At 43.9% G+C, this 20,135-nt stretch overlaps 1 long non-coding RNA gene across 1 annotated transcript; it reads left to right on the top strand.

Moving 5' to 3' along the window:
- Positions 1–1,086: 1,086 nt before the first annotated feature.
- Positions 1,087–12,545, top strand: LOC133043666 (uncharacterized). Its single transcript, XR_009689752.1, has 4 exons — positions 1,087–1,286; positions 10,379–10,669; positions 10,753–10,877; positions 12,482–12,545. It is a non-coding gene; the product is annotated as an uncharacterized LOC133043666 (long non-coding RNA).
- Positions 12,546–20,135: the final 7,590 nt, after the last annotated feature.

Raw genomic sequence — 20,135 nt, 5'->3', positions numbered from 1 at the left:
GCTGAAGCGGGTTACCATTCCCTTCTCCAGTGGATCTTCCTGACCCAGGGATCGAACCCAAGTCTCCTGCATCGGTAGGCAAATTCTTTACCACTGCGCCACCTGTGAAGCCCTTGAAGGTGTTCTGCCTATTCATGAATGGGCTTCAACTGCCTAGCAGGTCCAGGACTTCTTTCCTTATTCAGCCTTCAAATTGAATCTTTAATCCTAAAAAAAAGTCACTGTTGTTCAGTCGCTAAGTGGTGTCTAACTCTTTGTTAAGAGTTAGACAGGAACAAGCCAGGCTTCTCTGTCCTTCACTGTCTCCCAGAGTTTGCTCAAATTCATGTCCACCGAGTCCTTGGTGCTACCATCTCATCCTCTGCCGCCCCTTTTCCTTTTACGTTCAGTCTTTCCCAGCATTAAGGTCTTTTTCAAGTTGGCTCTTTGTATCAGGTGGCCAAAGCACTGGAGCTTCAGCTTCACCATCAGTCCTTCCAGTGAATATTCAGGGCTGGTTTCCTTTCAAACTGACTGGTTTGACCTCCTCGCAGTCCAAGGGACTCTCAAGAGTCTTCTCTAGCACCACAGTTCGAAAGCATCAGTGAGTTTTTTGGTGCTCCGCCTTCTTTCTGGTCCAGTTCTCACATCTGTACATGACTACTTGGAAAACCATAGTTTTGACTAGACAGATCTTTGTTGGCAAAGCGATGTCTCTGATTTTTAATATGCTGTCTAGGTGTGTCATGGCTTTCCTTCCAAGGATTTACCCCTGATAAATATATTGCAGGGATGGGACAAGACCTACAGTAGGCATTAAGATGAGAAAGAGGCCAGTCCCTTTCCTGTTTACAATTTGTGCCATCGCAGAATACAACTCTATTTGTTTTTCAGTTGAAAGGTCAAGGCAGAGCCCTCGTCTATGAATGAATGGGTGGCTGTTTCCTTTTTCTGGTATTAGGCTACTCTTAGACTTCCTCTAAAGGTTTATGACTATCCTGGCTCGAGTGAGTAACTAGTGGGGTTAAACTTCCTTTTGAAAGAGATAAATCTTCCCTGAGTCATTCAAAGGCTTCTTGTTATTCAGATTCCTTTGTAAGTGTCAGGTTAACCGGCTGGACCTGTGGCCTCCCTCCTGTCGTCTCATCTGCCTGTTTATCTTACTTGTTCATTTCTCTCTGCCAGTGAGAATAGGAACAGGTCAAGCTGTGTGTGCAGTGTATGCAAAATGATGTTGCTGTTTTTGTCCAAGGAGGAGTCCTGTACCTTCTGGCTTCTTGAATGAGAAGAAAAGGCCTATTAAGAAGGTTTGTGCTGGGTAATGATTATGTGCCTCTATCTCTTCTAATTCCTGCTTTACAAAGGAAGTGACTCATATGGTAGATAAACTGGACTTGAAAGAATGTCTGGCTTATGCAAAGCCCTTATTTACATACTAGTCTCTTTCATTCACAAGGAAATAGGGACTCAAGGACTTTGGGAGTTCCTCCCTTTTCTGTTTTTTTGATAGGCAGTGGTCTAAGTAATCCCTGGAAGGTTTTCATTTTTTTTTGTTTTTTTTTGTCCTGCCATTAATTAACATGCCCCCTACCCCACCTTTCCTTTCTCTGTTGGAAACAGGATTTGCATGAATGTAAGAGCAGAGACTGGGCTTCCCAGGTAGCTCAGTGGCTGAAGAATCTGCCTGCAGTGCAGGAGATGCAATGCAGGAGGTGCTGATCCCTGGGTCAGAAAGATCCCCTGACATAGCAACCCTCTCCAGTATTCTTGCCTGGAGAATCCCCATGGACAGAGGAGCTTGGCAGACTACCATTCACAGGGTTGCAAAGAGTTGGATACAACTGAAGTGACTGAGCTCACACACAAGAGACAAGAGAAAAACTATAAAAGTTTCTTCTATCTTACATTCCTGACTCGTCAGAGTTATCACTCAGAGAGTGATCCTTCAGCACTAGTAGCTCAAGTCGGTCTAGATGGGACTTCATTTTCTCCCTTCTTGGTTCTTGTCAGACTTCCCTGGTGGCTCAGACGGTAAAGCGTCTGCCTACAATGCGGGAGACCTGGGTTCGACTCCTGGGTTGGGAAGACCTCCTGGAGAAGGAAATGGCAACCTGCTCCAGCACTCTTGCCTGGAAAATCCCATGGACGGAGGAGCCTGGTGGGCTACAGTCCATGGGGTTGCAAAGAGTCAGACACGACTGAGTGACTTCACTTTGGTTCTTGCCAGGCAGGGTTGAGTAAAGCAGTTTAGAGTATGGGTCAGAAGCAAGTATTTTAGTGTCAGCCAGACCTGGCCTGGTTTTGAAGCTGTGTAACTCAGACTGGGACTTGAACCCTTCATCATTTAACTGAGATCACACACCTGGTTTCAGGACTTGTTGAAGCTTAGGTTCTTGATGTCTCATCGCAGAAAGGATTCAGTGAGAAGCTAAGTAATAGGTAAGAAGTGGATTTATTTAGAGAGAAACATACTCAGCTTGCCAAGTGGCACAGTGGTAAAGAATCCACCTGTCAATGCAGGAGACACAAGAGACACAGTTTCGATCTCTAGGTCAGGAAGATCCCCCGGGGTAGGAAACGGCAACCTGCTCCAGTATTCTTGCCTGGAAAATCCCATGGACAGAAGCCGGTGGGTTCAGTCCACAGGGTTACAAAGACATGACTGAGCAACTGAGCACCCACATACTTCACAGACAGAATGCGGGCCATCTCAGAAGGCGAGGGGGCACCGGTGTCTGGGGCTGTCAGTTTTTATAGGAGTGGGTCATTTCACAGGCTAATGAGTGGGAATATTATTTCAGCTATTTTGGAGAAGGGGCAGGGATTCCCAGAAGCTGGGCCACCACCCACTTTTTGGCCTATGATGGCTGGCCTCAGCGCTGGTGGGTGTGCCACTGCGATGCTAATATATTACGGTGAGCCTATAATAAGGCTCCCGAGCCACTGGAGGTTGAATCTTCTGCTGTCTTGGATGTAGCTGGTTCTAACCAGTTTTCATCATATCCTATAGCTATGTCACTTCTCCCAAGCTATGTCACTTCTCCCATGTCCCCTTCCTTCCTGTTTCAGATCCATATTAGCTACCATCTTGGAAAAGTCATTCAATCTCTTAGCCCGTCTCCTCACCTGTAAATGGGAATCCTAACAATACCTAGATCACAGGACAGCTATGATGGTGAAATGCGACTTTATGTAAAGCACATAGCCTAGTATGTGGCCAGTGGTAAACTCACTAAGTATTTGAGATTATCATTAATAAGAATTTTATCTGTAAGCAGACTTAGTTTTTAATATTTCTTTTTGCATTTTAAGTTTCTTTTTTAATGTCTTTTCTAAATCATTTCCTCAATTCAAACCACTATTTCATTTCTCAGTATTTATTGAGTAACTGAATGAATAATGACTGAGTGATACTGGTTTAGGTGCCCAGTTTTAAGAGCCAACTATATTCTCAAAAGTTCTAATTTATTCCTGAGATTCTTAGATGGGCAGATCAGTGACAGGGTGAGAAGTTTATTCTTCCTAATTATAGAGTTAGAGGAGTTCCTGGAGGCCTGTTCCTTGCCCTGCCCACTGGCTTCCGAACCGGAGATGACCTCAGGCTGCTGTGATCCAGATCGACTCCCACTTAAGCCTGGTCCCCGCCAAACAGCAACACGGCAGAGCACTAAGAAAATCTTTTCTTGTTTTCTCCTCTCTTAAAAAAATCTGTCCATACACTCACAGACAGTTATTAACTCAGTCACAGCTCATATATTAGTTCAGGTCTAAGTGACAAAAAGGCGTGAATGCATTTGACGTTTTCTCCTAGGTTCCACATTTTATTCCTTTAATATTTCTTTTGGCCAATGAATCCTGCTGTGGTGCATATTCATTCATCTGCTTTCTACATCTCTTTTTCCCGCTCCTGGCTCACCCGTGGTGAGTAGAAACTTGAAGGCTTTCAGTTAAAGAGTTAGTGATACCATCCTTCCTCTCATGTGCTCAAAGACTACTTGGAAACATCTTCCCTGGGACAGGCACTGTCTTCAATGTTTGGTATATGCTGGTTTTTTTTAATAAAAGAGAGGCAGAGCCCTTGTCTTTACAGGACTTATAACTGAGCCTCATCTTTCAGTGTCCATCCCACCTCACCATTTCATAACTGTCTTCACTCTATTTGACTTCCACCTCCATCCCACTTCAGCCGCCCTTTCACGGAGGCACTTCACAGGCATTTACCATTACACTTGACCTTGTCATCACCCACAGTTGAAATCCTAGATTCCATAAACTGGCTTGCTAACCATAGGCTCCCAATTCTTCCAGCTTTCTCAACTCCATTTTCCAGCCATGCATTTTCTTCAAGACCTCCAGTTTCTTTCTGCCTCTATTCTGTCAGTCACTGCCGTGGTTTCATATCCTGCCTATCTAGCCTACACTGGATGATGGTTTAACGCCTCAGTTTTGCCATGGTCAATACCATTATACCCCTGTGTCTTCTTTTGCTGTCATATCTATTGCCCTGTACCAGTGCAGTGTCTTCACTTGCATATCAAGCCTTCTGAAGTCTGCTGGGAAAGCGTCACTCAACTGGGTTACAACAAATTGATTGTGTCAACTTTAGGCAGGCTTTGTTGTTATTCAGTCTGTAAGCTGTGTCTGACTCTTTGTGACCCCCATAGATGGCAGCCACCAGGCTTCCCTGTCCTTCACTATCTTCCAGAGTTTGCTCAAATCGAATCATTGAGTCCGTGATGCCATCCAACCATCTTATCCTCTGTCACCCCTTTCTCTTGCTCTCAATCTTCCCCAGCATTAGGGTTTTTTCCAACGAGTCATCTCTTTGCATCAGGTAGCCAAGTATTAAAGCTTCAACTTCAGCATCAGTCCTTCCAATGAATATTCACTCTTGATTTCCTTTAGGATTGACTGGTTTGATCTTCTTGTGGTCCAAGGGACTCTCAGGGACTTCTCCAGCACCGCAATTCGAAAGCATCAATTCTTCGTCACTCAGCCTCCTTTCTGGTCCAACTCTCACATCTGTAACATGACTACTGGAAAAGCCATAGCTTTGATTATATGGACCTTTGTTGGCAAAGTGATATCTCTGTTTTTTAATACACTGTCTAGTTTTGTCATAGCATTTTTCCAAGGAGGAAGTGTCTTTTAATTGTATGGCTGCAGTCACTGCCCACTACATAGTAATCTTTCTATATGTATTAGATTATCCCTTTCTTTCATTCTCTATGATTGTCTTTTTTTTTTTTTTTCTGGCTTTGAAAAATATTTTTGGTTTAAAAACCTTTATCCTGTGGGAAATCTCAAACATTTATAAAAGCATAGAGAATATTGTCCTAAACTCCCCTATATCTATTACTTAGCTCATGACCAATCTTATTGCATTGACGGCCTCTATCCTGCCCTCAGATTATAGTAAGTCAAATCTCTGATGTCATATTATTTCATCTGTGAATATTATATGTACCCTAAAAATAAGGACTCTTAAAAAAACTAAGCACAATAGCATTATCTCAGTAAAAAGTTAATAGTCATTCTCTAGTACCACTGAACATACAGGCAGTTTTCACATTTCCTTGTTGCCTTTTGATTTTTTAAAAAAAGGTTTATCCAAGTAAGGTCACTATTTTGTGATTGGTTGACATGTCAGGTAAGTTTCTTTTAAGGTAAAGTTTCTTCCTCCTTTTCTCTTTTTTCCTTGTAACATATATAGTTTTCGTTTGAAGAAACCAGGTCCTGTGACTACTTTTGAAACTATTGCCATATTACTGTGACTGCCTTTCTTAATCCTGACAGCTGATCGGGATTTACAAAAAGCTTTTTAATCAGCTCCCTTAACTACCCATCACCCTCCTGGTGTTTGCTCCCAGCCTCCCTCCTCTGCTGGTCGAGGCTGACTGTCCCTTCTCCCTCCTATCTGAGGCTAACTCTTCCATCACACCCTGCCCCCTCTCCACCTGCCTGTTAGGGGATGGCCTCCAGTTTTCATCTGCCCTCTCCTGGATCTTTAACCTCTCCCTGACTCTTTTGCTCTCAGGATAGAAACATTGAAGGGCTCTCTGAACTATACAAAGAAACTAACCAGCCAAATAATACATACACACTGCACCACCCCCACCCCCCAATTTTTTTTCTCTCAGTCTTGGGTCTTATTTGGATTTTCGTCCCATCTCTCACATTTCTTTTAAAACCAAGCTTCTAAAAACTTCTCTGCATTCATTTTCCCACACTTTCAACTTCCATTTACTCCCTAAACTGGCGTCAGTTTCTCTCACTCCTCAGAAACAGTGCTTTCCTTTTCAAGGGCACCAAAACCTACTGCCTAAATGCAACGACCGTGGTCTGTCTTTCCTTCATTTGATATCTCTGCAGCATTTTCCAGCATTGGCCACACCGTGATTCTTCAAACGTCCTTCAGCTCCCACGGTTGGTTTCTCTCCGTTTTCCTCCTACCTCTTTGATCGCAACTTCCGAATCTCTCCAAAGATTTCCCTTCTTTATCTGCCGTCAAATTCAAGCCTTTCGTGAGTTCTATGTACTTTTCCCAGATGATCTCATTTATTCCCATGAATTCAACTATCACCTTTACAAGGAATCCCAAAGAGATAGCTCTGGCTTTGAAATCTCTCTCTTGAGATCTGGCTCTGTGTGACCGATCCCTATTGGATTGACACTTCCAAGTCCTGTAGACAATTCAGACTCAGTTAATTCATCCATCACCTTCCCATTTACCTTCCTCTGCTCTCTTCAACATCTGTCTTTGTGAATGTAACTCACGTGGTTACTCAGGCCAGACATTTGGCCATTATCCTTGATGCCTTCCTCTCTCTCCCTGCTCTCTTTCCTCCCATTCCTAAGAGATCATCAATGGATATTTTTAATTACCCACATTTCAGGTTCTCGTCTCTGAAGTGCCTCCCATTTTGCATAGATGACCGCAGTAGCCATGGAGGCAGTAGCCATGGATGGCTGCCTCCTGGCTGGGGCCCTCCAGTCCCCTTTGAATATGGCTACTGAATGATATCTGACATCCTTCCCTGGCCCTCCATCCCTCCAGCAGAAAGCAGCTCGTCACACTGCTCCGTGTGTTTGCTTAGGTACACATACTTGGTATATAAAGCCCTGGATGGCTGGATCTTCTCCGGGCCTGTGTCTGTGCTGCCTCCTCCCATCTGACCAACTCTCCTGCTCTTTGCTCAACGCAACCTTTGTGCCTCAGGTCAGGGGTCATCTCTTCTGGGAAGTCTTCCCTGACCTGTAGCCTAGGTTAGGGCTCTTCTTATCTGTCTGCCTTGAGAAATCCCTCCTGGCAGGCTCACACGCCCACCTGTCCTCCTTTACCTACTGATCTGGCTGCTGCTCACACACACGTAGCTCACGAAGTCACGGACCAGCCTGGCTAGAAAGCGTCTCCTCCTCATTCTGCTTGGTGAAGATTTGCCTGTTTGCAGCTTTAAGAAGGGAAGGTTTTAGCAATTCAGAAACTCTTTGCCACGGACCTGCCCCGGGCAGGGCTCCATGTTAGACATCTTCAGGGTGTAAAGATCGAAAGCCTGCTCTCAGGTTCCTTAGCGAGGCGAGGAGATAAAAGATCCACTTAAGTAAACTGAATACAGTCAATAAAGAAGAACAGCTACCATGCTGGGAGACTTCAGAAGAGGGTGTGATAAGGGGCCCCCTCGAGGTTCACCAAGGGGAGGTCAAGGAAAGCCTGGTATCTGGGACTGATGTCTGAGCTGAGCCTTGAAAAGGGATGGGTCAGGAATAAGGAACAGTACTTAGGGCAGAGAGGCCTGTGAAGGGAAAGGCAGAGACTAATCTGAATTTTAAACTATGGGCAACTTGCTAAATTTCTGTCGGAGAGTGAGCAGGTCCTTTCACGCTTTCTTAAGAAAATTGCAGAAACCATATAGTACCCAATCATGGATCTCCTACAGTTTGAAAAATATTTATATAGCACAGACAGACACATTGTCCTGTATCGTCATGCTACTTTTTTTGTTTGTTTTAATATTTATTTGGCTTCACTGGGTCTTTGTGGCATGTGGGATCTTTAGATGCGGCATGCAAACTCTTAATTGCCAAGTGTGGGATCCAGTTCCCTGACTAGGGATTAGACCTGGGCCCCCTGAATTGGGAGTACAGAGTCTCAGCCACGGGACCATCAGGGAAGTCCCTCGTTATGCTGTTTTGGCTGTCGGCTTTTTCCTAAAGCTCAGAAAGACAAAAAGTTGGTAACATTGATTTATTTATACAATAAACAGTTAATGATCTTTGCTAAAGGCTGGGGATAGTAGCACCTGCGAAGATAAGTAAGACAAAACCACTGCTTCTGAGAAACCACGGTGCTGTGTGTGTGGAAGAGACAGAGAGGTTATCAAGTGGCTCGAAAACAATAGGGTAGCAATTATTGTGACACAAGCATGGGCAAGTTGCTATAGGAACTGAACCCTTAACTCTGGCTTGGGGGAAGGAAAAATCATTAAAGGAGATATGAAATCCATGAGGCAGGCAGGGCTGGAAAAGTGTCCCAGAAAGAGCTACAATATGTGAGAAGGGGATGCCAGGTGAGAAAAGGGGACCAGGGTGGGTGACTGTTTGTACTTTTGTAGGTTTGTGAAGGGTTTCAGCAATGTTTCTTTCCTCGTCTGTTTATAAAAGAAGAGGAGAAATAGATTAAGTGGGTGGAAAGATAGCCCAAGGCGGAGGGGGAGGAGAGGGCCTGGTTCCACAGCTCTGATTCCGTAGCTCCAGCGCTGGGCAAATGAGGAAAGTTACTTTGTGCCTCTGAGCATCTGTCAGTGGGGGCACTGGCCTGGGGATCTTTTCCAGTTTGAATGATCTTGTTTTCCATAATTATCCTCGATGAAACTGGACATATGTATGTTGATGGGCAGGGTCTTTGACACACTATTTGCTGTGAAACAATGAAAACTATTTTCAGATCTTTTTTTTCTTCCCATGACTGAACAATGAAGAGTCTTTAATCCATCAGTAGTGGCTGTTTCTCAGCTGTTTTCCTTGGAGGGAGCATTGATTTTTTTTTTTTTTTTTTTTTTAACATTCTGACACCTTTCCTTGACACAATATCAGTACTGCTCCTGAACTACATAATACAGTGATAAGAGCTGAAATTACTCATTGACATTATCATGGGGCTATTTTAGAAAACATTATCTCATGTTCATTTCCTAGAATATCATCAAGTCTCTACAATGTCCATTCCTTAAAAGAGCGTGGTGTTTTTGTTACAACTGTGGTCTGTGAATTGTGTCAATACTGTAACTTCTGATACTGTGGCCCAAAATATAGCTTTGAACAAACTCTTTGCCCTAGCAGAATCTGATAGAGTTTGCTAAATTTGAAGTTAGCTATTTCTAATAATTTATCTTTACTCTTTATGTAGATTATCTACATTGTAGATTACTTAAGGCATATTTCAAATAATCAGACACTGATCTTGTCTGACTTTGAATCCTTATTCATGAGACCAGGTGAAATGAGCATTCATTACTATTTTTATGAAAGGATGTTTTTAAAAACTTCTAATGAGCTCTGGTTTTCTTTGCCTTTTTGGGTTTATCGATCAATTCATACATTCACTTATCCAAAACATTTAATTCATTTGCTCATTCTTTAAACCACTTATATACAAAGCTAATTTTAGGCAGCCTCCCTAAATAAGGCTATAGCAATATTAGTTAAGGGGGAAGAGAGTGAGCAGAGTTTTATGATAGCTAAAGGCAGAAGCACACACGGTAAGATAATTTGGAGCTTCAGGGAAGTCCAGGGGCTTGGTGGCTTAAATTTCATCCTCAGAACTTGATTCTGTAACAGTCCTGACGCGACTGCCTGAGTCATGAGCATTAGAATAGACCACACCATCAGCCAGGTGCCGTGAAAAAGAGTTTGTTAAGATGAAAAAGCAGGATGGCTGTATACATACATACATACAGACATACATACATACAGCCATACATACATTAGCATGACTCCCAGGACAGAATCTTTTAGGCCTACTAATTACTTTTTGAGTGAATAATGCATGTGAGAAAATACAGGTAAGGATGTTGCTAGACCATTGTTACCCAATGAGTACAATTTCTTTCAAAGTAGATGGAGACTGAGACCAGCTAAATAATGAATTTACATAAAGGGTCACATGAGGCTGCTACACAGAAACTTTAGCAATAAGCAATCCTGCCAACTCTTGACCTTTTCAGTTATAGCCTTTCTTCCTGTATTTCTGTGGAATGACACCTTGTATATAGTGATCAAGATTTTGCTTAATATAACACATTTTTTTTCCTTTTAAAAGTATCTTTGTATATAAAGCAGTGCTTTTAAAATTTATGCAAGGGTGGTGCCTTGGAAGCTACATTTCTCTGCTACTTTTCAGATCATCCTTTTCGACAGAGGAATAATATGATGAAGGTGTGTGCCTGTGTCCTGCCACTTCAGTCGTGTCCTACTCTTTTCAGCTCCACGGACGGTAGCCCGCCAGGCTCCTCTGTCCATGGGATTTCCCGGGGAAGAATACTGGCGCGGGTTGCTGTTTCCTCCTCCAGGGGATCTGCCCAACCCAGGGATCGAAACTGCATGTCTTGCATCTCCTGCATTGGCAGGTGGATTCTTGACTACCATGCCACCTGGGAAGCCCTAATAAAATGACTGGTAAAATAAGCAAAAGGTAATGATTTTAATTTCAGAAGAACCTCACACCCTCCTGGGCTTTCGCCAGCCCCTCAGAACATTTACTTTTCCCTTGAACAGTGATGCCAGGGCTGGGAGATGAGTGGGCCGTTTACTTACGGGAGGGACCATGGTGGAAAGTCAACTGGAAGCTGGCAATGCTGGTTACAGAAAAGACGACTTGGAAAAGGAGTGAAAATGAACAGGTAAGGACAGTTGACTCTGGAGACTCAGCTGGCTGGGAGATTGGTGGATGGCAAGCTAAAAAGTGTAGCCACTCTGAGACTGAAGTTCAGGATTAGCAAAGAACAGCGTGTATTCTTTGGCCAAGGACCAGGTTGTTTACACAGTGGGTGAAGCTGTTCCATTTACTGTGTGTGCATTCATGGAGTCACATTCGTGTGTGTGTGTGTGTTAGGGCTGGAGACTGAAGCAGACTGGAGGAAGCAAAGTTTCCATCTAATCAAGTCAGCTGCTCATCCTTCGCGCCAGCTGACTGTTGCATGTCACCCTAATGTCAGTTTTCCCAAGAAATAGGCAATCTGATATCTCAGAATAATCAAAGGTAGCATTAAAACAATTGTGTGAATCAAACTGAGAATGTCTATGGGCTTACAGGACCCTCTGGTCACCAGCGGGTCACCTTTCTTCTAAGCTGATTTCAGAATTACATGCTGCCTGTGGAAACTTGTGCTAATGTGAACTGGGTAACCTGGATACCTGCACCTGAATAATGCTTCCAAGAAGGTTTAGCCCATTGGGTTGTTTAATTCAGAGTTTATGGCCTCCTTTAGTGGGGGACATGTTACCTCATTGGTCCCTGCACCAATGATCTTCACTGTTAATAGTCCCTACTCACGCGAACATCTTGGGGTCATGTCCAAAATTAGGATTATCAGAGGTCTCAGATGAGCCTAAAGGTCTAAAAGGAGGGCTTCCCTGGTGGCTCACTGGTAAAGAATCTGCCTGCCAAACAGGAGACTTCGGTTTGATCCCTGGGTCAGGAAGATCCCCTGGAGAAGGAAATGGCAGCCCACACCAGTATTTTTGCCTGGAGAATCCCATGGACAGAGGAGCCTGGTGGGCTCCAGTCCACGAACATCTTACAGAGGCTTTATGATCTAGAGTGATTGAGTGTGTGTGTGTGTGTGTGTGTGTGTGTGTGTGTGTGTGTGTGTGGTGTGGGGCAGTTTAAAGGGAGAGGAGCTGGGGGGAAGACCCCCAGAAAGTGACCATGGACTCCTGGGGCCATTCTCACTGTTGATAGTGGCTCCAGGGGCTGACTAGAGTCTCCTCCTCTGATTGTAAGCCTCGAGGGTTTCAGAAGGAGCTTGAGCCTTCTTTCCTTCCTGGTACCTTAAGGATTGAGGGGTTGAGTTAGAAACAAACATTTTAGTCAAACATCCTAAGGATTAAATACTGATTTTATATTTTGATTAGCAGTGTTATATGTGCATTTCATCTGTTGGAAAAAATAAGTGCAATGATGTGTCAATGTAGGTTCATCAGTTGTGACTAACATACCCCCCTTGTGTAGGAATGCTAATAATGGGGGAGGCTGTATGTGTGGGGAAGGGGGTACACAGGAAAAGCTGTGTACTCTATTGAAATTTACTGAGAACTTAAAACTGCTCTAAAAGACAAAGTCTATTAAAAAAAAATAAGCAAACCTTCTTCTAGCTCCCTTTCAACTCCTGGTGTCCTATTTATGGTGAAAAAACTTTGAGACCCCTATTCTGGAAGGAGTATGCTGACTTATTCCTTTCCTCTTTTTCCCCTACTCTTTCCTTTCCCACCCACCTGTTTATAGAGCTGCTGACTTTGAAACCTGTTACCCTCTCTCTGAGGTTCGCTTATGCTCAGAGGAGTTGCTGGTAAGTAACCTATGGATAATACATTTCATTGACTGAGGAAAGGAAAGAATGACCCTGACTTGGAAGTCATGAGCTTTGGTGTGACATTAGCTTCCATTCCAAACTCAAGGGACATTTGTCATGTGTTAGAACTCTGTTAATTTGGAGACTTTTCACCCACACTTATTTGTTAGGAGTTATGATGATTCCTATTTTCAGAACAGGATGTTATAAATGGAAAATAACTTTAGACATCAGTTAATCAGCCACTGGAATCTTTTAGATGACATTGCGTGTGGCCGTGCTCCTGTGTGTTTGAAGAAAGAGAGGTTAAGAGAAATTTACTGATGTGTTCAGTTATAAAGGGCTTCCTAGGTGGCTCAGTGGTAAAGAATCCGCCTGCCAATGCAGGAGACAAGGGTTCGATCTCTGGGTTGGGAAGATCCCCTGGAGAAGGAACCCACTCCAGTATTCTTGCCTGGAGAGTCTCATGAAGAGAGGAGCCTGGCAGCTTCAGCCCGTGGGGTCACAAAGGGTGGGACACGACTGAGCACACCTACATTACATTCCCTCAGTTACAAGGCTGCTCGAGGGCAAGGTGGATCATTCAAGGCCCAGTTCTTTGATTCTTAGTAGCACATGTGTGACATGGCTATTTTCAGAGGAGACCTAACCTAGGCAGATGCTCCGGGAGGTAACAGATGCCATATTGGGAACATGGAGGTAACTCGCAACTTTTCCTTATCATCAAGCTAACTTCTACTACAGAGAATTTTTTATTTCCAGGGAGGGCACCATGGCTTCATTTTGATCTGGAGCTAAAGTTTTTTCCCCTATACTATTGTTTATTTGTTTGTTTTTGGCTGTGCTGGGTCTGTGTTGCTGGGCACGCTTTTCTCTAGTCGTGGCGATCAGGGGTTACTCTGATTGTAGTGCATGGGCTTCTCACTGCAGTGGCTTTTCCTGCTGCACAGCTAGGGTGCATGGGCTCAGTAGCCATGGCTCCTCGGCTCTAGAGCACAGACTCAATAGTTGTGGCACATGGGCTTACTTGCTCTGCCACATGTGGGATTTCCCAGCTCAGGGCAAAAACCCATGTCTCCTGCATTGGCAGGCAGATTCTTTGCCACTGAGCCCCTCAGCAGGCCCAGAGCTAAAGTTTTTAATGAGCTTCTAACATGTATGTATACACATACGTTTGTTTATGTGTGTGTGTGTATAAATAAATAAATATATGGCTTCCTTGGTGGCTCAGCGCTAAAGAATCCAACTGCAATGCAGGAGACGCAGGAGATGTGGGTTTGATCCCTGGGTGGGGAAGATCCCCTGGAGGAGGGGTATTCTTGTCTGGGAAATCCCGTGGACAGAGGAGCCTGGTGGGCTATAGTCCATGGGATCGCAAACAGTGGGAGACAACTGGAGTGACTGAACATGCACGCGTATGTATATTTTCCACTTAGCTTGCTGACGTCAAGGAATTATGAATATGATCTTCTGTAAATTCAGATTCCTTCTGGTAGAGGAACCTAGCGAACATTACGATTTGTCTGCAATCAGAAGGGGTGTGAGTGCAAACCCTCCTTTGAGACGCATCTCAAGTCGAGCACTTTTCTCACCATTGGCTTGGAAACCCCTCTGGCCTGGTGGTGAGAGTGTGCTGGCATGCAAGCTGACAACAGAAGCAGAGTGGGCAATCGGTTGAAGTGAGATCTTCAAGAGCATCAAGATATCATTAAGAGAAGACTGGAAGGCCTTTAATTCCAGAAGACTGGAATTAAATGGAGAGATTGAGTTCACTTTATGTTTATTTCTCTAGAAAATATTTGTAGTTTTTGCTTGCCGTCCTTGCTAAATTATTGTTTTCCTGACTGCCTCCTGGCCCTCCCCACCCCTCCCCTGACCATTGTAGAGTGGTTTTGGGAAAGACTAATGTTAGCTGTTGGTGCTTTTGGACATTTGGATTGAATGAAGAACAGAGGCAGAAACCGAGCCAATGAGGTGGGTGATCCATAAAATGATTTAATAAATGGGAAATCCATAGGGTCTATTTTAGACAAAATACTAATAGCTGAGTAGGCCTCACACCTTTTACTGATTACTCTTTATCACTTTCGGAAAAGCACTGAGGATGCACTTTACACTTTAGTCTAAATTACATTGAAAGTGAAAGTGACAGTTGCTTAGTCATGTCCGACTCTGTGACTCCATGGATTATAAAGTCCGTGCAATTCTCCAGGCCAGAATACTGGAGTAGATAGCCTTTCCCTTTTCCAGGGGATCTTCCCAAACCAGGGATCGAATCCAGGTCTCCCACATTGCAGGCAGATTCTTTACCAGCTGAGCCACAAGTTACATTAGGTTCATTTTATTTTTTCCTTTTAAGAAAGAAGTCACACTCAAATAAAAATTTTAAAAAGCCTCTGATTTGACCAACACCCCCCCCCCCCCAAAAAAAAAACCAGAAAAAAAGAAAAAGAACTAGCTAAGAATCCAGATATATTTGTTTCCATGTGGCTGTGAAGGTTCCACTGAAAAGATACAAAGAAAAATTTTCTGGGTTTAACTGATTGACATCTGATTAGATCTCAGCATTAGTATTGTCCCTCCCTCCCTCTCAGCCTTTATTTGTTTTTTTATTCTTTCCTTCCCTCCTTCCTTTTCTTCTCCTTACCCTTCTTCTTGTTTCTTTCCTCCCTTCTTTGCTGACAAGAAAGGAAATGGAAAGAGAAAGATGACACTGGGAAACTGAGGCTTCATAAACCCTTTATTCCTGTCAGGATAAAAAATAAATTACAATTAATCAATTGTAAAATTTAGACTCAGAAATGGAAAGAGTTTCCCTCCTCGGCCTTTTGTCAGATGAGTGACTAGGGGTTGGCCAGAGGAATCTTATGGTGCTTCAGACCAGACCTCCCTTCTGGGGCTCCTCCTCGCCCAGCGCCCTGGTGGAAGCAGAGGCGGCCGCAGCCTGGCTGCTCCTACAGCCCCCAGCGGCGTGCAGAGGGTCTGCCTGCGGCGGTGAACGCACAGGTGGCTTAGGGTGCGTTCCTCCCTCTCCTGCCTCCCCCGCCACAAGCCGCCCTGGGAGCACCTGGTCCATGGAAGGCACTTGGAATCTGAGGGTGCAATGAAGCATCATCATGCGATGCCTTCTGAGAGTGTGGAGCCATCTTCTCATATCCCTGAGTTGTCAGCAGGCACTTTCTGGTTTGTACTATTATTGTTCAAATTCTCCTCACCCCTTTCCACTTCTCTTATCCTGAAAACATAACAGTACATTTCAGAAAATATGTGGACATTTGTGCTTTTAGAGAGGAGGCATTAGGCATTAGAGACATAGAAAGGAGACTTTTAATAGTTTTTCTCTGGATATAATTTAAATCAAGATTTTTAAAAAAAATGGCTAGTCTCAACGCCTGAGTGGATCAGCATAGGGAGCAGCTTTTTTTTTTTTAACTTCTTTTTTTTTTTTTCATTTATTTTTATTAGTTGGAGGCTAATTATTTTACAATATTATAGTGGTTTTTGCCACACGTTGACAAGAATCAGCCATGGATTTACATGTGTTCCCCATCTTGAACCCCCCTCCCACCTTCCTCCCCATCCCATCCCTGTGGGTCATCCCAGCGCACCAGCCCCGAGCACTTGTCTCATGCATCCAACCTGGGCTGGCGATCTGTTTCACACTTGATAATATACATGTTTCGATGCTGTTCTCTCAGATCATCCCACCCTCGCCTTTTCCCATAGAGTCCAAAAGTCTGTTCTATGCATCTGTGTCTCTTTTTTTGTCTTGCATATAGGGTTATCATCACCATCTTTCTAAATTCCATATATATGCATTAGTATACTGAATTGGTGTTTATTTTTCTGGCTTACTTCACTCTGTATAATGGGCTCCAGTTTCATCCATCTCATTAGAACTGATTCAAATGAATTCTTTTTAATGGCTGAGTAATATTCCATGGTGTATATGTACCACAGCTTCCTTATCCATTCATCTGCTAATGGGCATCTAGGTTGCTTCCATGGCCTGGCTATTATAAACAATGCTGCAGTGAACATTGGGGTGCACGTGTCTCTTTCAGTTCTGGTTTCCTTGGTGTATATGCCCAGGAGTGGGATTGCTGGGTCATAGGGCAGTTCTATTTCCAGTTTTTCAAGGAATCTCCACACTGTTCGGGGAGCAGCTTTTTTCGAAAAAGGAAAACCTGGATAGGCATGAGCCCAGTGAGTGCTGTTTCATAAAACTTGTGCTTCAGTCACACACATGTGAGTGCGTTTCTTACAATGGGTCGCTAGAGTTTGAAGGCATTCATGTTAAGTCCCTCAGTTAACCACCGAGCTTGCATTTACAGAGAAACACTTCACCTGACCAGAAGTAAAATCTTAACAAATGACACAGATAAATAAGTAGTTTAAATATCTATTTGTTGTTGTTCAGTCGCTAAGTTGTGTGCGACTCTTTGCAACTCCATGGACTGTAGCATAGAGTCTATGGGTCGCAGCACACCAGGTTTCCTGTTCTTCACTATCTCCTGGAATTTGCTCAGACTCATTCATGTCCATTGGGCTTCCCTGGCAGCTCAGAAAGTAAAGAATCTGCTTGCAATGTGGGAAACATGGCTCGATCCCTGGGTTAGGAAGATCCCCCAGAGAAGGAAATGACAACCCACTCCAGTATTCTTGCCTGGAGAATCCCACGGACAGAGGAGCCTGGCGGGCCACAGTCCATGTGGTTCCAAAGACTCGGACATGACTGAGCGACCAACACTGACTGAAGTGTTAGTCCTGGAACAGACTCCGTTTTGTCTGGATCAGGACAATCAGTTGTGTTGGATACACGTGTCTGGAGGCAGAACAGAATTTAAAAGTGTAAGACTGAAGCTCCCGATGAGATCCTCTGTTCCTGTCACAGCCAACTGAACGACTCGTTTGCAGTCATGATGGGCGACCCCCTGACGTGCTTACCTGGTAAGCAGGTTACCTGAATGGGGTCTCTGCAGACCCCCTTGGATTCTGGAGTGGGGTTGTGTCATAGGACACGCACGCCAGGCTGGTGGTCACCAAGGAGGGGAGGAGGCAGAAGCATGCCTGGTTGAGCTGGGAAGCCTATCTCAGCTTGCTGCTTTGGACATAAAGCTGGTGCTGGAAAGGCTGTGAGTTACCCAGACATGGTCGCCCCATTTTGGATTTGTGGTTCCCAGACCCAAGCTGCTCTTCAGCCTGACGAGGATGGGGGTTCCCCCTGCTCCCTGTAGGCATTCTGCCCTCTCTTGTATGGGGAAGGCCAAAGAAGGCAATTGAGTTATAGACTCCTTTTAGGGAAAAAAGCAAACAAAACAAAAACAAAACCCTAGCAAAACTTAAACTCTACTTTTCCATCTGAACCTGGTTTTGCGTTTCCTAGAAACTGCTTTGGAAATTCCTCCTGTGGTCGCAGGGCTCATCTTTAGACAGGTCAGTGGGTAAAGCTCATCGAAGCTGTTTGAATTTGCATTCTGTCTGACAACTAACACACTTTCCCCATCTCTGACAGTACAATGGTTCCCTAGACACAGGTGTCGGCAGATGGCTCATGGTAATAGATCGATGTTCCATTTAGAAAATGATCTTTTACTTTTGTCCTTGTTCTCCCCACCCCCTACTATTATTTGAGAAGTCAGGGAGGGACCAAAGACACGCAGGAGGAAGGTTGTGACCTGCTAGTGATCTCCCCGAACCCCAATGAGTGACAGGGAGTCCAGCATGCCAAGTCTGGATCCCTTGAATATGCTGTCTGCCAGTCAGTTCTAAAAAGAAAAAAAAGGTAAGCTGACATCTCATTGTGGGAGGCATTCACTTCAAGGGTGGACAGCAGAGACAAGGCTTTGACAGGACAATGCCTCCTGTCCTCTGTCCTCAGGGTCTCAGCCTTTATTCCAGGACCTTTTGAACTAATGGATAGTGAGAAAATGGGAAAAGAGGAGGTGCGCTGAATGGTACTTTTCGCTCAGTGGAAGAGCCTGGAGGCTCGTGAGGGGGGAGGGCTGGCTCACCGATGTCTGATTGCTAACTTGCTGCACCATCTAGGCCTTCTGTCCTCTTGTCATCCTGTGATATCTGCTCATTAACCCAGCTGCCCGGGGACTGTGCTGCAAGGATGAGAGGCTTAAACTTCATGAAATGAGAGCAAAATGGGTGCAGGTGGGCAGAATGTGCACACTTCTGTCATGAGACAGATGAGTCCTGGGGATGTGATGTAGAGCATGGTGACTATTTTAAACGAAGAAACCAAACCCCATGGGTGAGCCTCTCCATGAGAGAGTAGACACATCTGACTCTGTTTAATGAGAGAGGTTAGCCCCTCTTTGTCCCTCACATGGGAAGGAGGGCATCCTTCCTGCTCTCCCCTTTCCAGCGACTGCATTCTAGTAATCTGATTTCACAGGGAGTTTGTCTAGTCAAGCAGTGCCCGATCCTGTTTACTGGGGGTGATTGAAACTTGATTGTATGTCTGCTGGTTACATTGCTTACTTCCTAGGCTCAAAGTAAGAGCACTTGCTCACATTCCACACTTGGGCCAGGAAGTAACATGCTAGGATTCAAATTGTGTGGGAGGCTTTCTCCCACGACCTTTCCCATTACCCAGGCACAGTGCCTGAGATTAGAGTTACTCATTTGGCCTAAAGCTCAGCTTTATTTTTCTCAACAAGAGGTAATACCATATCTATTTTTAAGAGTTTTTCACTTTTCTTCATTTTTGAAATTAGTATGCATATAGTGTTTTTTTTACCAACCAAATTTTATTAAGTTTATAATGCATTTTCAGTGAAAAGGAGCTTAGAATGTTGTAAATGTGGCATATCAGCAGTTATTAGTCATATCTAAGCATTCCCTGGTGGCTCAGCAAGTGAAGAATCTTCTGCAATGCAGGAGACCCAGAGACACAGTTTGATCCCTGGGTTGGGAGGATTCCCCTAGAGGAGGAAAATGACAACCCACTCCAGTATTCTTCACTGAAAAATCCCATGGACAAGGGAGCCTGGTGGGCCACAGTCCAAAGTGTTGCAAAGAGTTGTACACGACTGAGCGGCTAAGCACATCACGAATTATTTCAGAATTTTTGTTTCTGGAAAGTTAAGCTGAGAAAAGTGCTTTGTGGAGTTAGGAATGGTGATATATTTCTTTTTAAAAAATGTATTTATTTTTTAATTGAAGGATGATTGCTTTACAGAATTTTGTTGTTTTCTGTCAAACCTCAACATGAATCAGCCATAGGTAAACATATGTCCCCTCCCTCTATACTTCATAAATTAATATCTATTAAGCACCTTGCAATGTTCTAGGCTCTGCTTTTACTAACATGATCTCACTTAATCTTTCAAACAATCCTATAAGGCACAGTTTATCTTTTATTATTACTCATTATTATTATAGAATTTGGGCTCAAATAATTTGAATGAATTCCATTTATTTATGTAACAAATATTCATCAAGCATCTATTAGGTGCCAGGCATCCTTTTCAGTACTAAGAATTCAGAGATGAATAAGGCAGGTACTGTCTCCACTCTTGGGAAGCTGATGTGATAAACTAGCAAACCAATAAATGAAATAATTTCAAATATTAA

The sequence above is a fragment of the Dama dama genome, chromosome 3, assembly GCF_033118175.1.
Source record: "Dama dama isolate Ldn47 chromosome 3, ASM3311817v1, whole genome shotgun sequence".
NCBI classification, from domain to species: Eukaryota; Metazoa; Chordata; class Mammalia; order Artiodactyla; family Cervidae; genus Dama; species Dama dama.
The sequence above is the reverse complement of the archived record's forward strand: the minus strand, read 5'-3'. Positions and strand labels throughout refer to the sequence as shown.